Genomic DNA, 25360 nt, shown 5'->3' with positions numbered 1-25360 from the left:
CGAGTCAGAAAAGAGCTTAAAGAGGACTCGTCCTAGAGGAATGAGTGGTATAAAGGGTAGCAACTGGTTCCGGTAATGGGGGAACTACTCAAAACATGTAATGGTTAAGAGGTTGGCTAATAAAACCACTCATAACTGCCATCCCTCAGGAAAGGAAAACGACCAAGTGAAAGCATATGATCGGCCAAAGAGATGGTTGCGATGGAATGAAAACAACCAAGGCTCATCTAGCAGAATTTAGCGGATAAAAAAGGCAATCATGAGATGTAAAACAGGTATGGGTTCATTTTTACACAAGCTTGAACCATAGAGAACTCTGCTTGGATTCAGTTTCATGTTTACGCAAGCTTGAAATGAAAAACTATGCTTGTTATAAGTTCGCATGCCCCTAGCATAATGACGCAAAATGAGGTACATGCCCCCCAAGCTTCATTGCATTCAACCAGGTGGATGAAATGAAGGTTTACTATCAAGATCTTGGAAAGACTCGAGGGAGTTGTTTCATTTTTTAGTGAGGTTGACACAAGAAAAGAAGTATCCTCAAAACCATTGTTTCATTTTTCAAAACGAGCTTGACACAAGACAAGGAACTATGCTCTAAAATCCTTGATTCATTTTTTAACGAGCTTGACATAAGACAAGGAACTATGCTCTAAAATCCTTGATTCATTTTTTAACGAGCTTGACACAAGACAAGGAACTATGCTCAAGTCTACTCTCTAAAATCTACCTAACAAGGAACTATGCTCTAAAATCCTTGATTCATTTTTTAATGATCTTGACACAAGACAAGGAACTATGCTCATGATTCCTTGTTTCATTTTTTAACGAGCTTGACACAAGACAAGGAACTATGCTCATGATTCCTAGTTTCATTTTTTTTAACGAGGTTGAGACAGGAACAAACTATCCTCGTGTCTACTCTCTACAATCTACCTATATAACCTATGACTCCTTGTTCCATTTTTTAACGAGCTTGACACAAGACAAGGAACTATGCTCTAAAATCCTTGATTCATTTTTTAACGAGCTTGACACAAGACAAGGAACTATGCTCTAAAATCCTTGATTCATTTTTTAACGAGCTTGACACAAGACAAGGAACTATGCTCAAGTCTACTCTCTACAATATACCTAACAAGGAACTATGCTCTAAAATCCTTGATTCATTTTTTAATGAGCTTGACACAAGACAAGGAACTATGCTCTAAAATCCTTGATTCATTTTTTAACGAGCTTGACACAAGACAAGGAACTATGCTCAAGTCTACTCTCTACAATCTACCTATATAACCTACTGATTCATTTTTTTTTAAATGAGGTTGACACATGAAAAGAACTGTCCTCACACCTGATTCATTTTTTAACGAGGTTGACTCAGTAACAGGAACTATCCTCTGACCAACTGATTCATTTTTTAACGAGGTTGACTCAGTAAAAGGAACTTTCCTTGACTAACTGATTCATTTTTTAATGAGGTTGACACAGGAAAAGAACTGTCCTCACACTCACTGATTCATTTTTTAACAAGGTCGACATAGTAAAAGGAACTTTCCTTGAAACAACTGATTCATTTTTTAATGAGGTTGAAAGAGGAAAAGAACTGTCCTCATACCTAATTCATTTTTAACGAGGTTGACTCAAAAACAGGAATTATCCTCAATCTCACTGATCATGGCTTCCAACTGGAAGAAAGACATGTCAATGGACATACCTTGATCATGGCTTCCAAGAGGTCTTCATCAGAAGGAAGAACAGTTCTCTGGAAGGAACACATGTAAAGGGACTCAAAAGGGATAAGAACATTGCGTTCAAGTAATCCCATAGAGTTTTCCATGTCAATTACCGGATCTAAATCAAAGGAAGATGAGCAAACAGTGAGAGGCTCACTTACATCGGTAACTGAAAACATGGGACCAGTTGCCACATAATTAACCAGTGGCGGGGTAGATACCACTTTAGAATCAGGAACATTTAGGGGTGTCATATTATTTGTAGTTGAAAGAAGACTAGGGAACGAAAGCTAGTCTATAGTCACAATATTTCCATTGTGAGGGAAAGACATCACGCGAAAGAGTGTCGATACGACAGCTTTCATTGCATAAACATAGTCTCACCCAAGGAGTAAATTGAAATCCAAGGGACCTCGAACTACCATAAGATCAATACAGACAGTTTTACCTTCCAAGGTAATAGAAAACTTAGGAAGGATCCCTAAAGGTTCACTAATGGTTCTGTTAAAAGCTTTCAGATTCTGCGTAATAGGCGCAAGCTAAGGGGAACCCAAAGCTTTCCAAGAAGTTGAGGATAAAATACTAACAGAAGCACCTTCATCTACCTGTGTGCGTTGTATGTCCCTACCACCAGCCTTGACAATAATTTTTAAAGGGATGGAGGAAGGAAGACGAGGTTCTGTCAGTCTATTCCAATCAAAGGAAAAGACCTCAGTACTTGGAGGGGGTTCTGTAGAAACAGGTGAAATGTCCCCCGGCATAGAAGAATCTGATGTAACAAGAAGAACCTGAGCGGTATGAAGTTCACTCTCTAAAGGGAGAGTGGGATCGACTGAAGGTGAAATTGAATCGACCAATTGATCAATTAATGGATCATCAACCTGAAAGATATTAGTTTCACTCTCTAATGGAAGAGTGGGATCGACTGTACTTGAAATTAGATCAATCACTCCGTCAGTTGACGGTAGGTTGGGAGAAATTTTACGGTAACAAGTTGGAAATTCTTGCTGTGGAACAGTAAGGTTTTCCAACAATTTTGAGGCTTCATCCATGTGAGGGAAAATGTGAGTTTGATGACTCCCTTTGCATAACTTACAAAGAAACCTAACTTTACCCTTTTTCCCAGGAACCTGACTATCACTGGTTGATGGATCAATGGAAAGTTGATGAGATTTTTCTGACCATACTTCCAAGACCTTTGGAATACTAGGACAATTTATAAGGAAGTGGTCACCCTTACAAAGCCTACAAGGCTATTTGGATTTACGATGCATGTTGGAGGTTTCCTCAACACAACTAACACTTACAACCATGGTTGGTTGGTTGACTTCTTTCTTATCTTGCTTCTTCTTCTTCTTCTTCTTCCCTTTCTTCTTCTTCTTAGCCACCTGGTTACTAGCATCAAGGCTTTTACCAAGCGAAGAGGAATAAATGGAGGAAGAAAAATTAGGCGAAGAAGGTAAAGGGTCAATAGAAGGTTGGTGATGTTGAGATGGTGAACTCTGTTGAGGTGAAGCATTCGGTTGAGGTGGAACAATTGGAGTATCTGGGGCCAATGAAGTTGAAAATAACCATATTGATAAACCTATTGTAAATCCAGGTAATGACAAAGTAGCCATATAAGGAGGACCAACATTTCCAAAGTAAGGAAAAGTACTAGGATTCTTGTTAAGAGGGGTTCCTTGGTTGGTAAATTCCGGAACAGTTTCCATTATATTCAACTTCAGTGAATTTTATTAACAATTTAAAACTAAAATTAACAATTCACAATTCACACCTAACAATTAAAATTCACAATTCACACCTATGGTCTCTAAAAGTAAAAACAAATAAATTAACACACGTTATCAAATCTAGGAGTCAAACCACACACAAACAGTACTTTCTGTACCAAAAACACTAATTGGTGATGAAATCCAACGTCGCAGAATTCAATACAGAAAGGGCAGTTGGAACAATTACCCTGACAACCTGCTTAATGAAACAGATTGGCATAAGTTTCTTCACAAAACCGTCTCGAGTGAAGAGAACCTCCTAGAGAGTCCAAGTGAGTCTAGTCGACGTCTGCTCCAGGGACAGAGGGATCTTCCCTCGACCGTCACCTTAGGAAAGAATCCTATAGATTATGGTCACTATGGTTACCAATAGAAACAAATATACCTAGGGGAACAATCTACGATCCGATACACATGCAAGGGTAGAGTAACAAAGCTCAATCCCCTTGAAGGCTCCTAGACATAATCCAAGGTTTACCAACAAGTGACCCCAGGCTCCTCGACAATGGTTAATCCGAGGTTTACCAACAAGTGACCCCAGGCTCCTCGACAATGGTTAATCCGAGGTTTACTGTTTTTAATACGTGTATATCTGCTATCGTTCCCAATGAGTAAGGATTGATTACCCCACTGGTTCAGATATGATCTCGTGCTTGACTCCTTTAAGAGGAGCTTCCCAAAGCATAGATGTAACAATTGGAATTTATTTCCTACCGCAAGATATAACTACTTGTTTGTTTTACTGTCTTGGAGAGTTAACTAAAACCTATTCCAAGACACTAGCCTAAGCTAGATTCGTGGAAAGAGCCCTAAAAATGTAAAAATTACTAGATGAATTTTAATTAAGCGATGTGTTATTTAGGCTGTTATTACTCAAAAGGATAAATGGATATGAAACCAATGATGTTATGACCTGACCCAAAACTGAATGCAATCGAATATGATAATGTAATATTTTCAATTCGATGAATTCTAACTAAAGTAAGGAGAGAGTTTCCATTCACTTCCAACAATGCAAAAAATTGATCACTAAGAGAAAATATAACAAATTCTCTAATGCACTAATTTCATCAAGAAAAACTAATGCAAATCAATTCCAAAATAGTTTTTATTTTTATTTTTGTGTGTTAAAAACAAGCATAAAAATATGTAAATTCAAATCAAAGAAAGCTGATCTAAATCTACGATTGATTTTTCAGAATGTAAACTATGCAATTGTAATCTATGCACAATTCACTTGAAAAGTATGCAAATGTAATCTATGCACATTTTTCATTCATATTCTGAAAATGAGAATTCTAATTATGCAAATGTGATCTATATAAGAGAATTCTCAAACACAAGATGATTCTAATGTAATCTAAGAACCAATCAAGTGCAAGTCAAGAAAATTGGGTGAGAGTTCCAAAGATAAAAAAAATGAAAACACTCAAAGGCGGTTAACACACATACACAATTTAGCCCCCCCCCCCGACGAATGAGGGGGATTTTTTTTGCAAAAACAAAAGCAAAAAGATGCAAAATTGTGAAAAGATTGAGACAAACCTCCAAGTAATGACCAAAGGAAATCAAATTAGGAATTTCTCAAAAAAGAGACTCAAAACACCGAATTAACTTAATGGATATTGATGAGATGAGGAGTTCGCTGAAAGAAACTCATAAACAAGGGTTTTTGACAGAACACATGCAGATCTGGGTAGACACTAAAAGTCGAAAATAAAAACTAAACTAAACTGGACAAAAACAATTTAGGTTTTTCAAAAATTTTAAGAGGGTCCGCAGGCTTTCGGTATCACCAAATGTGGTACCGCTCTGTGTAGTGAACTAACAGTGCAGGGATGTCCGCACTGTGTTACAAACAGAATGTGCGGTCCTCTTCAAAATTTCAGAAAAAACAAAATATACTCCAGATCCTAAAAACTACCCAATCCCACACACATCAGGCAAAAACCAGAAACAAAGAAAAAGTTTCTCAAAAGTCAAAGTAAAAGTAAAGGCAAAAACAAAAATTCAAGTCCCCAGTGGAGTCGCCATTTTGTCAGCCGGATAAATTGTTCTTGCGGACAAGACCGATCTCCCTAGTATCTATGGATATCTAGCGACAAGCAAACCAAACAAATTCTATCTTTCTCTAAATGTTGCGATTTATAAATAAAAGCCAATAGATGTTTTAGACCCTACCTCAAGTCCAATGCCAGTTTGTGGAAGCCACGCTCCATTTGTCCAAATGAGCTCCCTTTTAAAGAACTTGCAAACACAAACAAGCACACATCAAATAACACCTGCATAGCCAATATAATAAACCATATTTATCATGATGATCAAGGAATTCATGAAATAAACCATTGAAGACAATTTATTGAGAAAAATGAATCTGATTGTATTAACTTTAAATAAAGAAGAACTTTACAACCTTGGTGCCTTGGTGTTGTACAAGCTCCTCCCAGGGTCCAGCAAGAACCTCCTCTACTTTGACAAGTTTCACTCTCTTCCCAATGAAGCCAAAAGGTATGTAATCTCTCCTCTCAAGTTCAATTAGGAAGTCTAAATTCCAACAACATTTACCCTAAAAAATGTTCAGCTTTCAACCTCCTTAGTAACCAGCCCAATGCCTCATTTTATAGTGCAAAGGAGGGAAGTTACTAGGTCCACCTTCAAAGGGATAGAGTCCTCCTTCAAAGGGATAAGCTCCTCACATCAAGGGGTTAGCTCCTTTAGTTATGGGATGCATGAACCACCTAGGAGTGAACTTGCAACCTCAAGATTCCTTCTAGAAGCGTCTATAATTAATCCAAAGTGAGTTTTTAAGAATAAACTTGCGCCTTTTTTACTTTCACAGGGGTCCGCACCCACTCCTTTAGAGACAGAGTAGGCAAGTCCGCAGGTAACATGACCAAGGGGTGCGGGACTGCAGGTGATCGTAAGAGAAAGTGCAGAACCATAGGTTTATAGATTTTCAAAGACTTTCTCTCATTTTTAAAGCTTGACATGAAGAGCTGAGGTTTGAGACTTGCAAAGGAGGACAGTATGAGTGGTGATAGACTCACACTGACTGCAGAAAGTCATGGTGACAATATTTTGTGTAACAGATAGGGTTACAAGAGGTTTTTGAGACTTTAGTTGAATGGGACTCAAAGTTACACATGGTATTGGGTGACAAGAGTCAAAACGAGATCCGAGGATTGGGAGTTGTTCCATTCAAGATGGAGACAGGACGTGTGATGGGGGTCCAAGATCTATTGTTTGTACGAGAACTTAGATATAGAGTGATAGCTATCTTGATGATCGAGAAGAAGGGGTTTGAGGTCTTGTTCCAAGATGGGAAGGAAAGACTTAGGCCTAGAGGCTCTAGCTCCGATGGAATTGTGCTTGGAATTAGAGTGCATGGTCTATACAAGATGGCAGGCTAGCCTATAGATCATGGGAAGAATCAGGTGGAGTAGGTGTAGATTCCAGAGAAGAAGTTACATGTGCAGGTTTCAGAGGAGCAGATATAGGTTCCTAGGAAGAAGGTCTAGGTTCTAAAGGCTCAGAGGAAGTTGAGCTCTAGAGGGAGCTTGTAGATTCACAAGGAGACTTTGCAGACCAAGAAGAGTGTGTGGTCAGTGGGAAGCAAGGGTGCTTCCACATCTGGAAAGAAGGAATCATGGAGGGAGTGGAAAGTGATACTAGATAAGAAGAAGAAGGAGGATGCTTCGAGTGACAATGACACTTCTGAGAGTGGCATAGTTAATAATACATGGATTGCTGCAGTAGTGAGCTCCAAGAGTTGTGTGAGTGTTGTGAGTAGTGATGATGATAATGAGTTACTTCCTAGTCTTGGAAGTACCTCCCTCTCTAAGAGGGAGTGTTGATTTTTGAGTATCTTGAGAGGTACTCCAAGCCCTAGGATTCAGGGTTTGGAGGGAAAAGCACCACAAGAGTCACTAGTGGGCATGGACCCAAGCTTGGGGTTTTGTACCCATCGTGATTTGGGCCAAAACCATGAGAAAATTTGGATATGTGATGGATGAGGATGATATCTTTCGTTGAGATGAATCAGCCGCAAAAACGATCACCCAATTCCGAGTTGTAGAAATGGAGATATGAATTTTTGAAGTATATGGTTGGGTTTGCACAAGAGAAGTCTAGGCCGACTTGAAGATAATAATCCATATGACAGTTGTACATGCCATAGAATGAAGTTTTGAGAATCCATTCTATTGTGTATAAATAGGAGGTGATTGTGTCTCATTTAGCATATCCATTTGTGCAACACAAGGACAACAAAAAGGTAGCATATAAGGAGCTAAAGGAACACGGCTAAGGGAGTAAGGATATTTTTGTTGAAGGTCACAGAAAGGAGACTAATTCAGTGAGTAAGGGAAGATTGTGTGGAGCCTTCTAGGGATTGTTTTAAGGTTTGTTTACTCTTACAGGGAGACCGAGTGAGTTGAGGGTTGAACGCAGGTCTGATATGGCAGATTGAGGTGAGTAAAACTCTGTTTTGTGTGGGCTGTAGATACTGAAGGATAGCTGTGGTAAGTTGTAGGCCATACCACTACAGAGAAGTTTCTACACAGGGATGTTTGAAGATGGAATATGCTAAAAACAAATAGCACAAAAGGAGGGCATAATCCCATGTTTAGGTTGTAGTGAATTAAAGGTTGTTTGGGTGGTGAATTAAGGGTTGTTACAGTGTGCAAGTGCCCTATCCAGGGACAAAAATGATATCAGACGTGAAGATGAAGGTTTTATTGTGTTGAGTCAAAGTGTTGACAAATTTTGGATCATTTTTATATGCAACCCATGGGAGCCATGAGTTGGAGGTGACTTGAATGATTGGAGGCCTCAACAAGGTGAAAATCTCACAATGAAGTATTGGGAGCCATTGATCTAGTGGAGGGAAGTGTGTTGGATACCCAAAGTAGCGTTAGAAAAGAAATCTTGAAGTGATAAAGAGAGGTGAATGTTGGGTGAAGTTTGGTGCCTAAATTGTAACACTTTGATGGAAAAAAGTGCTTGCTAGATTGGCATATTGGAGCACAAGGATTGGCCAACCTCGAGAGAAGAATGGATCAGCCCGTGTACATGCAGCATACGTGACTTGCAACAATGTTCGGTGGTAGACCTCCTGGAGTCTCTATGTGTTTTCCTTTGAAGGACTAAGGGGAAGCTAGAGAGAAGTATGAAAGAGAAGGACCAGCAAGACAAGGTATGACATAGAAGTTGCAACGAAGATTGTAATTGTGCCTTGTATACCATAGGTTGTTATATTATTCAGATTGGTTTAATGTAATGAAGATTGGGTTGTACCTTATTGTACAATATTTGTTAAAAATTGTGTACATTTGTGCATATGAGATTTATTACTTTATATTTACCATTGTATATAGTCATTCTTGTTGAGATTCTTGGTTTGGTATGTCAGAGATTTTAATATTCTATCCTAGACCCAAGATCTTGGAAATTCAACAACCAGACCTACTAAGCAAACACCCCCCTTGAATTTTCCATAAAAGGGAGACCACCTAAGAAGCAAACCCCTAGAATGGGATTTCACATCTACCGCAATGAAGTGCTAGCCCACAAGTATGAAAGAATATATATACATGTAGAAACTTACCCCAAGGTTTCTTGTAACATATTGAATTATTGGGAATGGACAACCACAAGTCTATAGAGAGATGCTTGTCTTGAGGGTGCACCAAACCCTCTAATGTTTAGGGATATAATTTTCATTAGATAATTCTTGTCCCAAGGTGCTCTGCTCTAAGAGCCCTAAAAGAAGAAAGAAAAGAAAAAATAACCTAACCTTAAAAAACATCTGGTTTTTTCCTCGGAACTCTACCCATACAAAACACGGGGGAATGATTATAAGACAATCTGAAGGGTATATATCAGCATACAAAACTGATAAATAGACAAGAATCCTCCCCCATCAGAATGATTGAGGTTTGGATTATTCCCTCTCCTTGAATCCAACAAATTTATTAAATTGGTAAAAGGAACAGAATGCATCAACAAAAACAAAGGAGACTCGCCTTTAAAAGGATGAGGAGGGATGAACTTGACTCTTCTAGAAAAACCAAATTTAAGTGACTTGAATATTCGAGCCTTTCTCATGTAGGTTTGCATTTGATCAACTACACCCCTTAACCCTGAACATATAGAGGAAGCCATAGCAAGAGAATACCCCACATCCACTGAGATCTCACTCTTGAATTGGCCCAAGACGTCTCCTTTCCCACCCACCAAAGGAGCCTGCAAATATGTCGAGCAAGGGTCCTCTAAAAACTTCCCCCTTTCTGAACTAGGGTTGGATCCATCGACACTCTGAAAGCTTGACTACCCGTAGAGATACTGAGAGCCAACAACCCTTGATCCTTAATTTTTTTTTTGCTCAAAGGAGAAATTTGAGCATCTAAATCCTTTTCCATTAGCCTTGGTGACGAGCAACTTGTGGGGACATTCTTCACATGGACCAGACTAGTTGATTGTATTGAAGGAGAAACATTCTCCGATATTGATTGGGGTGTCCATCCATCACAGTGCACTGCAAATAAGTCAATAAAATTTTTTAGTGTCTATGAGTCATGAGTGATCAAATGTACTCTTTCCATGTGGTTGATAGGGTTATTAGGTAAAATTATTATATTTTCAAATAAAATTTGATCATTGGTCAGTTCTAGATCATTGCTACTCCCTCCATACTCAAGGTCATAAAATGTTGTCATGTTCCTTTCATCACTCCTGTGATGGGTCACCAAAAGAGTGTCTTGGTCAACATATCACTATCATGCATACTGCAAGGTTTAAAAGGTATTTAATCATGGTCTTAGATATATATATTTGGTGTCATCATTAGGCCAGGTCATCAAAAGTCATGTAGGGAGTCATTCCATGACCATAGTCACCATCAAGGGAGTTAGTAATTAGGGAATAGTGTTAAAAATAATTCAAAGTTACATGTACCCATCATGGAGATGTAACCTTTCCAAATAAAGTTATAAAGCTACAATAAACTACCACATCACATCATTTCTAAAAAAGGACATGTGATTTCGTTCCATCACCAAAAGCAAAAATCGACTTTCAAGCTAGAAAGGACCATCCAAATAATTCAAACACATCATTTCATCTTCATAGAGCTCTCATCCACCATTGAGCCTCATCTCAGCCTTCAGAGCCTTCATATTTCCATCATCAAGCCCTTGCCAGCAAGCACACTGCACTTTTGCCCTAGCACGCTGCACTTTTGGACAGCTCACTGCGCTTTTGGTTTGGAGGATAAAGGAAACCAAAACAGGGTTCATTCAGCAATCTAAAGGTTCCAACAACTTTCCAGCAAGTAAGTATAGCCTCTCATCAATCCTCATGTAGTGATTTTCCTTCAGCAAATGATGAAATCCCTCTCCTAGGGTTTTTCACCGCGCTTTTGGTTTTCTTGGTGTTTTCTTTATTTCATAGAGAAATACCTTAGTTTTCCTTCCCTAACACCCTTGTACACACTTCATACACCTCTCTCAACCATTTCCCACATTCATCTCCTTCATTTCCATCGTTTTCCCCAAAAACCCTAGCCCGCGCTACACTTTTGCTTCATTTCTGAGTGTGGACTGTGTTTTTGGCTTTTTCAAGAAATTCCACTTCCCAAGTATTCCTAACATCTATCCTTACCCACTAAAATTTCCCTATAATTTTCCCTAATCCCTATCCCCTCCATTCCCTTTCCTAAACTAGCTACCCTTTTTTTCCCTTGTTTTCCCAATCCTACCCTACCCTTCCTTCCTATCAAACTAGGGCTTATTATCAAAATCAAAGTCATGACATGATGTAAGACAAATATGCATAGATTAAAGAGTTTAAGGATCATCTAGTAGAAGAAAAATTCATGGTAGCTTTCCTACAACAAGAGAACAAGCACTTAAAGCTAACACTAATGCAACAAGGTAAACACCAAGAAGAACTGCAATCAATAAGCAAGGTAGATCAAAAGGGAAAAGCTCCCATTGATGTTGAGAAGTTTGAAGACAAGGTAAATAGAAAAGGAGGAAATATATTTTTTTTGAAAATTTTGAAATTTTAATTTTTTTTGCACATAGTCAAGAGTATCCTATAGAAATGCAGCAACTGCTTGTTGCACCAACTACTTGCTGCACCAACTTCAAGATTGTATTATGAACCAATGGGAAAGTATTTCTGAAAAATGGAGGAGTTTTTGGTGCATAACATGCCAAAAATAAATAACCTCTCTCCGTTTTTTAATACATGATGATTTTTTAGATATTCCCAAAATACAAGTTGCTACAAGAGAGTCGTTGAACTTTTGACTCTATGTTTGGTCATCATTTTCAAAAGCGGTTTCTTACCAAAGGAGGTTTTTGTTTAGGACAGACCCAATCACAATAACATTTTTTCAGTGTCTACACAAGTTTCATAGATTGGGATATATTCAAACTTTATTGGAGGCTTATATCAAAAAATGAAATTCTCCAATTTAATTTCTTGTTTTAGCCATTCTTTTGTCGCATGGATTCCAAGAATATGGGAATTAATTTCAAAAAAATGAGAGACGTGTTTCTTAAAAACAAACTTATATACAAAAACCTCTCCCAGTGTTGTAAAAAGTGTTATGGTTAAGAATATATTAATATATTAATTCATCTTTGACCCATATTGTTTCGCTGCGCTTCTGCAATGCACGCTCTGCTTCTGTGGAAGAAAGCCAATTTTCGAGTTTTGCTTGGTTAAAGTCAATTTTTTTTTAATGTAATTTGCTTTCTAATGATTTTACATGATCTAATTAAGTTTCATAGAGATGGTAAGAGTCATTTCATGTCAAATCCATTGTAATTAATGCTGTGAAAGTCAACCAAGTCAGTTAAGTCTAAACAAGGAGTTGGTTTCTAACCTCCCTAGTTTTAGGTATGGTTAGAGATTTTGATGTAAAAAATTCCTATGATTATGGATTCGACCCTTGAGAGGGGAAAGTATCTTTTCATCTATATGTAGCTGGTTTCAAGTGAAATTAAGGGTTTGACATTTGAGAGTGAGAAGGTTGGAGCTAGTGTACACTTTGTAGGAATAAGACAACCAATTGCAGCTATTATCTTGGGATTCTTGTGGTATGCTTTTGTGACATTGTTTTTACCCCGTTTTATCATCAAATTGAATATATATTTCTCATTATTACCATATCTACGCTTTCTTGTGATCATCTCATAGGTGTTTAACATAATTCATAAGCCTTATGCTATGTTCTGATGAGATTTTCATGTTATGTGTTCTTTCTTCTGATAAATGAATTCATAAGTTTATGCTCATTTTGATCCTTCCTTATTTCAAACCCATACCACAATGAAAACTACAATATGTCACTGATCATACCTACCTTGACCCTTTGTATCTCTGCAACTGATATTTAGAAACTCTAAACTAGTTCCCAGACCTATGACCTTGGTCAAGCAATCCCTAAATTCAAACCTTATTGAGCTGAATATCTAGCCTAAGATCTATTTTCCCTCCTAGTCAAATTATTGGCTGCTAGATTGTAGAGAGAGCCCTCTCTGATTTGGTAGGGCTAGCTACCAAATCAAAAGCTGGTTTGAGGTTACCTTCGTCGGTCTCCTTTCTTAGCCTTGGGACACTGAGGAGTGCTAACAACATTCATGGCCTACAAATTCATATTTCATTGAGACCCACCCAAGATGGTTGCATATGAACCCACATGCTTTCTTGAACAAAGATTTTCCAAAGGTGAGATATGAGAGCCAACAACCACCCTTGAGACTAGGTAGATAAATGCATAAGGATGATCGACATCTTAGAAACCCTACTCTAGGGTAGTAGACACAAGGCTACAAGGCACTAGTAGCATCCTCCTCATCAAGCTTTGGAAATTCCTTTTATTCTCTTTCCTCTTCCTCTCCATCTGAAACTAAACACCTCACGTGGTTCCTAGGCCCAGTCACCATATTCAACTCATTGAAAACTGAACCAAGGGATTTGCCCCTTCTACGATCTCCAAATAAGGCTCGAGATTTACAGAGAGGGCTCTTAGGTGCCCTTTGTCTGTTATCTGTCAGAGCCCTGTTTCCATAGTCCTTTAAGATGTGGCCAATATCTTTGCACATAAACATATGAAGGGTAAACCCCAATAATCCAAGGGTTGGGAGAATGAGAATGTTCCCCATTGAAGGTAAATTTCAAGAAACAAACCCTTGATAATGTCAATTTCAGCTAAGTATCAGGCCATATGCTTGTCTATTAATGATATAGAGTTTTATTCAAAGAAAAGAAACTTACCCACAAAATCCCCAATAATCTTCAGGTCTCGTCGGTTCTAAAACTGTAACGGAAAGCTCGAAAGAAACATCCAAACCTGTTTTGTGAAGAAGGGCTCATGTCATAGGTTGAATTCTAAGTGCCAATGCTTGAGAACAAAGCTCAAGGAATTGAGCATCCACAAATATGAAAGAGCCACTTCTATCTTGACAAGATTTTCAAAGGATGAAAATCCACTCATTGACAAACAGATGAAATAAGGGGGCATAGCCCATACAAGAAGCCCTATATCTTCCATCCATTCTACTAAGATTTTCCATGAGAGCCTCTTATCTATGAATCACCCTATCAAACCTAACTCTAAATTCTCCATCACCTTGTCCAAAGAAATGTCAAAACCCAACACATAACTGATATTTTCTTCTCGTGGCTTTAAGTACCTTTTTCTTCTGCGATGAATTCCTTGATTTTTCCTAAATCCATTCTCCTCCCATAAGGCTACCTTCCAGGTACCTTCACACCTTTCTCTGGATACCTTCCTCGAACATGTCAAATGTTGTAGCAAGAAACCATTGGAACAAGGACCTTTAACTAATAGGGTATTAGGGACCACCCTCAGCATGTGTCTATCTCCTTTCCAAGAAATGGGGTATCCCCAGATGCCTTTGCCAAGCCCTGAGATTGACCTGAATAAAAGGTCCCTCTCTTCAGGCTGAAACCCAAAATGTCTAAACAAACCAGAGGAGCCAGGGGGGGAACCAAGCCACGTGTTGTCCTGATGAGACCATCATTGGGCCCTTCCACACCATCATTTTTGGACTTATCGTTGCAAGAAGGGCCTACCATAGGCTTTAGGAGGATGCTTTATTCCTGACGATGATGCTACAATAACTCTTGATATTTTTCATCCAGTGGGAAAAGGATTTTTTTAGACTAGAAACCTTCATCTTTGACATCAAAAATATTTAGATCCTCCATCCCTTCCCAGCAAGAACCCATCTCGTTCCTACTTTCAAATTACAAGAAACCAACAACCTGTCAATCATTAGCAAGTACATTCATAGTTTGATTCCTCATTGTAATTTTACATTCTCTTAGATTTATTCATATGTATATCCATAAAATTCTCCCCTGGAGCTATAACAATTATCTCAAAAATTTCATAGTAATCTTATAGTTTTATTTATAAGATGATGTAGCTTAGGGGTGGGAGAGGTATTAGTAGCTAAATTGTTACATATAATTATTGTAGTTATATGGCTCAAATGGATTTTAAAAGTCGATAGCCATCCATTCATAATAATTATCCTAACATTTACTTTATTATATATCTCACATTGTTAAAATTTAAAAAAACATAAAATATAATTACGTTATACTTTTATTATTATTATTATTAATTCTAAAAAGATAATATATAATTTAAATATACATACAATTAAAAAAACATAAAACGAGATTTTTAACTATGAGGATTTGCTCCAATTTTAAGCTAGAGATTCTTGATATTGTAAATATGTTTTGATACAATATAATGGACCAATACCATTATTTATCAATACCATATGCCAAACAAAACCATAACTCACTTCATATGACATTTTTTTAATTAATCAATTTAATTAAAATGGGAAAAAGAGAATAACTACTTCGAAGATAAATCTCAATCTTTGATTTGTATATAATAGTATGAATATTCTGACATATTCCATGGAAGCTAAATCATTTTGATCCACCTAATAATGATTGATAATTAAATTAAAATTTTGAAAGTTTTATTTCAATATTCTAGCATATTGAATGGAGGTTAAATATTTGCTATCCACCTAGTAATTATTAATAATTAAATTAAAATTTTAAAGTTTTAATTTCAAAATAAACACACATATCAATATTTAAAAAAATTATAAATTAATTTAATTATAATTTCAAAATAATCTCTCTCTCTTCCTGTGTGTGTGTGTGTGTGTGTGTGTGTGTGTGTGTGTGTGTGTGTGTGTATATATAACTTAGAGGGAGTGAGGATTGCAACCGCACTCAGAAAAGTCAACTCAATATACTTGACACATTATGGCAAAAGAGACATCAATCTAACCCTATGCCCTACATGTTCATAATAATATGCACTTCTCAACCAAAACTAAAATGTGTAATGACATCCTTTTATCCATCATTCTTTTTGTTCTTTCCAGCGTGTTTTCTCATGTCATCAAATCCTTGCTTCATAAGTGATGGCTTTCTTACTTTTTTTAAACTAGCTTAGATCCATCTTAACCTTGGATCTATCAAGCACCGATAGGGATCAAATATATTGATGTGCAAACCTCTTTTTTAAGTACAAATCTAGAGTAAAGGTTTCCACCTCAAGAGATGGGATTCCTCTCAGTGGATAAATTCTAGGTTAAGATGGATCTAGGTTAGTTTCAGTCATGCATGGTCACACAAAATTTGTTGAACATTTAATTATCTTGATAATTTTAAATATGTTAAATATGTCTAAGATTAATCTAGTGATTTTGATTTTAAATTTTCTTAGTTACCTTAGTTTGTTAAGATAAAGACTATTAATAACTTGAATGACGAAAAGTGATTAAATAAAATTTCTGAATGCAAAGTGACAATATAACAATGTTGAATGATAGAAAATGTGAATAATAAGAATGTAGTAAATTATAAACACTCTACATTGTGATCAATCTCAAACTATTTTCTTCTACTGTTATTATTGTTACACTAGTTAGTTTTGCCATTTTTTCATATCGATCTTATGAAAAGGATATCTCTGGTTAGAACGTCTGTTAAGAAATTTGAGTTGCCTGGTATCCACTCAACTTCAAATTCAAATTGCTGAAACCAGATTTGCCAGGCCAAAATTCTGCCTTTTGCAAGTTGTCTTGAAATCTTTGCTGATAGAAAATATTTAAAATTTTTGGAGTCTGTTCTGATTAAAAACTTAACCGGGGTTAGATATACCTCAAACCGCTGAATTCCGTTGAAGATAGCTAATGTCTCCTTTTTAGCTATGAAGTAGTTTTTCTGACTTGCTGTAAACTCCCCAGAAGCATATCCACACAAATTTTCTTCAATCTCTCCGTTACTATTTCTTCTTTGCTCTAAAAGTACAACTGACCAAAAATCAAGTGAAGCATCAGTTTGTAAAATTAATAAACCATCACCTGGTGGTTGAAGCTTTAGTAGATGCTGACATTCTTCCTTGAGCTTCTTTACTGCTTCAGTAGCTTCTTTTGACCATCCTCCGTTGGTGTATCTTCTTATAGGAGCTGTCTTTTCTGAGAGATTTGGGATGTATTTGTGCAAGTAATTCAAAACTCCAATGAATCTTTGAATTGCCTTTTTGTCCTTCAGTTCATCAGGAAACTATGTCAATTTAGTTAGCACATGGGGCTACATTTGAATAGAACCATTTGCAACACTTATCCCCAAAAAATCAATGCTATCCTGAAATAAGGACATCTTAGTTCTTGACAGAACAATGCCATGATTTTTAACTTCTTCAAGAAAAATCTCTAAATGTTTCAAATGAGTATGTACATTTGGACTATGAATCAAAATATCATCTATATATGTAACTATGAAATCATATTTAGCAAAAATATAATCCATCCTTCTTTGGAAGAAGGCTGGAGCGTTCCTAAAACTGAATGGAACAACTTTCCACTGATAGAATCCTGCTGGACATATGAAAGTTGTTTTATGTCTGTCCTCTGGTTGAATCTATATCTGATAGTAACCCGACTTCATATCAAATTTACTGAACACCTTACTATGCTGAATTTTTTGCATAATCACTTCTGGTCTTGGCAATGGATAATTAAAATTCTGAGTAATGGCATTAAGAGGTTTATAGTTTATAACCATCCGTGGTTTACCTCTTACTATCTCAGAATGATTTCTAACTAAAAATGCAGAACATGCATAGTGAGATTCACTAGATTCTATAAGCTGCATCTTTAATAATTCTTGAATTTGATTCCTCATTTCTTGTTCATCAGCTGGCGTGCAAGGAATCACTTTTCCTTTTACTCCATTGTCATGTAAGGTGACTATTTCCTGCATCGGACTCTCAGTTTTCCAAAACTGCTGCGGGTTGTCCGAACAACTTTTTAGAAGTCTCTGGTAGATATCTCTCTGTTCTGTAGACCAATTTTCTTCAATGCATGCCGATTGTTTATTTACCTTTTCTGCTCTAGCTTCATAAATCTGTAGGACTTCTTACCAGTCATCTAAATCTTTAGATGGCCTTCTAGTTCCTACTTTCTTTTGGCTATTCTTGCGCCTGGCTTCAGAGTTTGCAATACTTAGCCTAGGCACAGATATAACTTTTTTATTCAAATTTATTATTAGCTTGTCCTGGCTGATAGTTACTGGGAGCACAGAGTTTATAAATGGCATGCCTAACATCAAACTTGCTGAAGGGTCATAGTGCTGAATTGCTGAAATTTTTACAATACTCCCCCCAACTTTTAAAGAAATATTGTCTACATAGTGTGTGAGCTGGACAGATCCTCCAATTGTTTCTGAAACTAGTATATTCTTTAATGGTTTCCAGAGAGGTTTGAACAAAGATGGTCTAGCTAGATTATTTGATCCTCCAGTGTCTACAAATGCATCTACTGAAATCCATTCATTTCTGACTTGTACTTCCACTGGGATATAAATCAAGCTATCTGTTTTGACAATCTTTTTCAACAATGTGTTTTGTTCATTTCTCGTAATCTCTGGCAGTGGTATACTAGTTGATGGTGCAATTTTCTTTTCAAATGGACAGAAAGAATTTAATTGAGGCAAAGGTAATGCAATTTGTTTACCTTTGTTTGGTCTTTCTGATGTTTCTGCTTCTTCTGATTCTTCCTCTGAATTGGATTCTTCCTCTGAATCATCTTCTATCTCACTTGATGACTCAACAGTTGAAGAACTTTCAATTTCACTATAGTGCTGTTCACTAGAAAAATCATCATCAGAACAATTCAAACAAATATTCATTTTCTGTACAGGCTCTTCATCTTCATTATCTGAAACTTTTGTAAGAATATATACATCAGAAATTTCTTCATCAGATTCTACTACAGACCATTCATCTTGAAACTCTTCAATATCTATACAAGCTTTGAGTTTACTGGATGATTTCTGGGGACACTTTCTGGAAAAATGTCCTTCCTTTTTACAAATGAAACAACAATTGTTGTTCCTTGGAGCAGTTCTCTTTTTCAAATATCTGAATTTTTTGAAAGGTCTCTTCGGGTTCGATACTCTTTTGGGTTTGTATCTACCATACCTTTTGTATTTCTTCTTCTTTGATTTAAAAGGCGTCCATGGTAGTACAGTTTTGCAGACATCTGAGCTTGGGGTGATGTCATGCGCCTTCTTCTGCCAACATAAATATTTGACTTTTTCTGACACTCTAAACAGAAGATCAACCCAATAAACTTGATCTAAACTTTTCATTTGAACCTCAAGATCTTTCATTATCAGATCTCCTAAGTTTCCTGGTAATTTTGATAAATAAGAAACTTTTTGAGCAAGGTCATTGAACATATTAGCTTTAAAGACTCTAGCCATAAAATCTTTACTAAATTGATCTAAATATTTTAGATCTTTTAATTCCATATGGCTAAGGTCAGTCAATAGCTGTTTCTTTTCATCTACTGGTTCTGGCACAAACTGAGTTTTCAACAACATTTCTAATGTAGCTAAACCAGCTTCCATGATCGCTATTCTTTCTGCTTCTGAGCCTCCCATCCACCAATCAAACACAATTCCTGCCATCCTTTTTTTTGCTAGAATCATGATAGACACATTGTCTAACTTTGTTGTTACCTGCATTTGATATAAGGCTCCTATCCAGATTCTAATAGACTCTCCTGGATTGGATGAGTTATCTAGATCTAGAATGTAACCACTAGAATTTGTAGCAAACAAATCTTCTTCGATTCTAGGATACTTAACAACTTCTTTCAGGATGTGAGCTTTATTTTGATTTTTTATTGATGGCATAATAAAGGATGGAAACTTTATTGCCGCTTGTTCTAAAGTCATGACTTCCTTCTTAGATTCAAAAGGTTTTTCTAACTTGCTGTAAACTCCCCAGAAGCATATCCACTTAAATTTCTTAACAGACGTTCTAACCAGAGATATGAGTAAAATGTTCATAACCTGTAAATATTCAGTTTTTGAGATTCCGGGAAAAAGCCCTGCAGATGATAGTTTTGCCACTTTTGTAGATAGATTTAGAATTTTAGAAAATCATGCAAGCTGTGTGACAGATGAAATCAAGAAAGTGGTCGGTTTCAGACTAAGGAGAAATTGGTGGATCAGAAGATGCCAAGCATGGCAGTCAAAGAATTTGGGCATATCTTTAGGCCTTGATGAAAATTTTGTAAAAGTCTTTTCCTTACCAAATATGAAGGTTAAGCTTTTCTTCAGAAGCTTATCTGATTTATGGTCTAGTGTATACACAAAAGAAATGATCTGGACACTCAGAATTTTGAACTATTATCAGATCATAGGAAGTGTTGATTTTGCTCTAAGTCTTTTCACAGGCGCCAAGATTTTGGATCTAGAAGAAATTCCCATAAAAGAAGAAATGATAAAATATATGCTTTCTTTAAGAATTCCAGATATATTTGAAGAACTTGAATCCTCTTTCCTTCTTGTTGCTCTTCATACAACAATTTTAGATTTTCATTTATCAATTCTACTTGTTGTCCTAAATTATCTAGAACATCTTCGGCATGAGAACACCAAGTAGTCAAATAATACCCTACTTGATAAACCTGCTCCAAATCATTAGGATCTTGAGAGTCATGTTCTAGCAAAGGTGCACTATCTGCTCTTGTAGCGGGTTGTTTTGACAATGATGAAGAGACACAAAATTTTGTTTTTGGTGGCCATTTTCCCCCTCTAACAAATCTTTTGTTAGCATACTTATATTCTTCCATAGGTGGAAAAGTATGTACATGAGTTCTAAACATTTTATTTACAGCTAAAAATGGTTTTTCTTCAGGTATATACAACTGTTTTTCAGACCGGGGTGTACTTGTGGAAGTAGAAGGTTGTTCCTCTGGTATGGTCAACTGTCTGTAAAAAGACTTTCTTCCACTTTGGACTGGACTTTCTACTGGTAATACATGTTTCTCTGGCAAGACTATTGGCTTAGGAATTCTTGGGTAAATAGACTGATTTGGAATAATTTTTACCCCTCCATCTTCAAGAGCCAATCTTTTAATTTTACTGCTTGCATTATCTGAAGCCAAAGACTTATATTGGATGTACCAGTGATCGGGTAGTGTTTCCTTATCATAATGCACACCTTCAATCTGTGCATTTCCTATCCCGACTGTCACACAATCTTTCAACACCGGCTGTTTTAGTTTAGGATGTACTGTATTTGTTAACTGAAAGGAAGTTTGAACAATTACAGACAAAAATTCACTTTCATCTGCCATAGACAATCCTTGTACTCCTATCAAGGCTTTCCAACATTCTTTAAGATGAATATCTGTCAGACTGATAGCATAATCAGGATAAATTGTTCCATACTGACAACCAGACATCAGATTTCCAAGTATTGTTCCTATTCTGGCATGATCATATTCATTGTGCCTTGAATCAAACAATTCTGCTATGCAGGGAGTATTTAATCCATGTCTAAACAGAGGAGCCAAACCAATCCTTATTGCTCCAAAATGTAAATAGTGAAATCTTCCTTCCTTAGCATATTTTCTAAACTTTTTTATTTCATCTTCTGAGAATATATTTAATCCTATTATCTGTACATGTGGACCTTTAATTCTGATCTTAACTTCAACTTCTTTGAAGTAATATTTCTTTGAAAGCTTAAACATCATTGGAACCGGATAGACTTCTTTAGTATCTAAGGCAGGAGGGTTCCAGCTTTCAGGATCTTCAACTTGTTCATGTTCATTTATATCTGACTCAACAGATCTATTTTCTACTTCTGATATCGATCTTTTATCTATGGTAGAAAAGGATCTCAAAAATCTAGCCATAATGGACTGATACAATCTATTCCAGAAGTCGACTGAAGGAGCTTTTATCTACTCAGCACAATGTAAAACAAAGATACTTTTCGAAGGCTTCCTGGCTTTCTTCAGATTCTGTCTATAGAATGTATTTCGTCACAAAAATATTTTCCAAGGAACGGGATATGGCTCTGATACCAAAATAGGGGGTGACCGTTCAACAGAGCAATTTATCATTCAACAGAGTATAAAACAAGATGAAGCTGGTATACAGAACTTACTTCTTAAAATCTCGCAGCTTTCTGGAAATAAAAGTCTGACTCTCTAGCTCTTCTCCTCAGGGAACATGCACGAGTCTCCCACAACCTCTCTCTATGGGTCTTTCCTCCAGCGCCTTACAGTTCAACCTCTTTCGGATTTCAGAAACTATCCTCAGACGTGCAGAACTGTCCTTAGACAGACGGCCCAGTAGGCTTCGATATTAATAAAAAGCAAGAACAAAATACAAAGCTTATTACAACAGAAGCGTCTCAGAGTTCATTACAACACACATGCTCTCACTCGAACGATGATGGTTGAAATTGTAGTGCATTCAAATATTTAACTTGAGCTATTGTAGTAAATGTCATACATTGTCTCTCTTTCTCTCTAATATTAATAGTAGCTTTCTCCAAAGTAAATCATTGTGACTTATGGAGTGTTGAACCCTAGGTAAGTTTCAATTGTAGCTATTTTCTATTACCTTATTTAGATGCAAAATTACTAATGATGTTGAACGATGGAAATGGGAATAATAAGAATGTAGTCAATAAAAAATAATTTATATTTTCAATAAAAAAATATTTGAGGTAAGTGAACATTCTATTTAAGATGAAAATTCAATTATTTTGTTCAAGGTTGAATCACCGTAACACATAAATCAATGAAAATCGTTAATAATTGTTTTGTTCATACACTAAAATCAATGCACAATATTAATCTATTTTTTTTTTAAATTAATGTAAATAATATATCTTGTTACATCAGATCAGAAATCAACATCTACATTGAAATCAATATATCTCGTGCAAAACATCTACATTGAAACCAATGCATCCAATGCAAGCAATCAAATAGGATTAGAAATCAACAACTACATTGAAATCAATGCATACAGTGAAATCAATCAAACAAGAATAGCAATTAACAACTCCACTGAAATCAATGCATCTATTTTAGTGGAAAAACAAAATATTCATAGCTTTCTAAATCCAACTTCTTTTACATTTTTAAAAATACTTACTCTTCTTCTATGGTTAATAATGTTCAATATTATATAATACTGTATAATATATGTTTTTTTCTTTGTGTGTATCTTTCTTCTTCCCTCTCTCTCTCCCCTCCATCTTTGTGTCTATCTCCCTCTCTCTTCCTCTCTTCTCCCTTCCATCCCTCCCCTATCCATCTCTCTCTCTCTTTTTCTTTCTCCCTACCATATATATCTATATTTCCCTCCATATATCCTTGTTTGTCTCTCTATCTCACCCCCCCAAATACACACACATACACACTCTCTCTCTCCATACATATCTATCTCTACCCCCCTCCCTCTCTCTATATATCTCTTCTTTCATCTCTCGCCCATCCATCTATATCTCTATCTCCCTATGTCTCTCCTTCTTTGTCTCTTTATCTCACCACCCAAACATACACACATTCTATCCATATCTCTCTCTCTCTTTCTATCCCTCTTCCTCTCTCTCTCTCTCTCTCTTCCCCTCCTCTCTCTCTCTTCTCCTTCTCCGCCTCTCTATCCTTATCTCTCTTCCCTCCCACTCTACTCTTTCCCTTACTTTCTCTACATATATCCCTTGTCGCTCCCTCTCTCTCTCCAACTTCATCTTTCTCTGTATTTCTTCTTCCCTTCCTCTTTCTCTCCTTCCAACTCCACCTCTCTCTCCCTCCTTCTCTATTTCTCTCTATCAAGTCCTCTCTCTCTTCCTTTCTCTCTCCCCCTCTCTCTTACACCTCCCTCCTTCTACCCCCCCATCACTCTCTCTCTCTCCCCCCAACTTTGTCACTATCTCCCTCCCTCTCATATTCTCTCTCCCCCCTACATCTTTATGTCCCTCTATCTCTCTCTTCCTCTTATTCCCCCCTCTCTCTCTTCCCTCTCTCCTCTCTCGCTCACTCTCTCTCCATATCTTGCTTGTCACTCCCCCTTTCTATCCACCTTTACTCTCTATGTATTTTCTCTTACCTCCCTCTCTCTCCCCCTCCAACTCCATCTCTCTCTCCCTCCCTCCTTCTCTGTCTCCCCTCCTCTCTCTCTCTCCATGCTCCAGCTATATCACTATCTTCCCCCCCCCATCTCTCTCCCCCCTCCACCCCCCACCCCCCCCCCCCCCCCCCCCCCCCCCACATGTCTCTCTCCACCTCCCCCCCACCCTCTCCTCCCCCCCCCCCCCCCCCCCACGGGAGCTTCACTGGGGAAGAAATACCATACCACGTGAATTCATATTGGGGTATATATATTGAGGAGAAAATGACATAATATATTGAACCTATAATAGGAGGTAAAGAGTTTTTAAATTGGAGAATATAAAAAATGGAGCTCAAAATTAATGAAAAAATATAAAGGGGTATAAAAAATGGATACCTACAATATATAGTGGGAGTAGGGGTGTTTTAAATTGGGAAGGTGTATTGGGTTCATATTGGTAGGGGGTTCAATAATGTGACTTTTAGAGGCATTTTCTAATATGTAGTCAAATTAAGGGTGTTGTTTAGTATGCCACGAACGCATGTTCTGTCATAGGTTCATTGAGTGAATCTCCCGTGCTCCCCTCGTGTCCATAATATTGAGAATTTCCACTCTATGTAATCACTAATATATGTAAGGTCTAATAAAATAATTCTTATAATGGACATGATTATTATTATAATACATTGGAATAATAATAACCAATGTTATTGATTATTGTACCAATAATAATATGTCACCTTTACATTAATAATAATATTGTTATATTTACATTAATAATAATAATGTTAACTTTATATTATTGATTATTATATCAATAATGTGTTAAAGAAACAAAATATGTTATAGAAAAACAAATTTCTTGTGATAAAATTGGTAGCTCTATGCCTTACATTTTACATTTTACATTACATTCTACATTTATATATCTTTTAGTTTGAATATTAATTAAAGCATATGTAGCCGACATTTAATTTTGATTGATTGATTTTTATTTATTATTTTTTTCAGACATTTAAAAAATGTTGACACGCAATCTTTCTTACATTATGCCTACAAATCTCCACCATACTAGGCCATAGAGCGTCCCTCAACACAAAAAACCTAGATCCATCCCAACTCCAAATCTACCAGTCATTGAGAGGTATCAAATCTCTTTACACTCTAAAAGAGCTTTTCATATCAACATATTTGATCTCTCTCTGCTTTTCGTAATCCATAATTAAAATGGATCTAGGGCAGTTTAATTATTATTTAAAATTATATTTATTAATTTTAGGCTTTTTTTTCTTAATTTTATTTTTTTATGTTATTTTTAGTTTTATTTTATTTTGATGGAAT

This window comes from Pinus tabuliformis, chromosome 8 (genome assembly GCF_031772625.1).
Source record: "Pinus tabuliformis cultivar Carrire ecotype Pingquan chromosome 8, CPIR1, whole genome shotgun sequence".
Lineage (NCBI taxonomy): Eukaryota > Viridiplantae > Streptophyta > Pinopsida > Pinales > Pinaceae > Pinus > Pinus tabuliformis.
Note: the sequence above shows the minus strand (reverse complement) of the source record.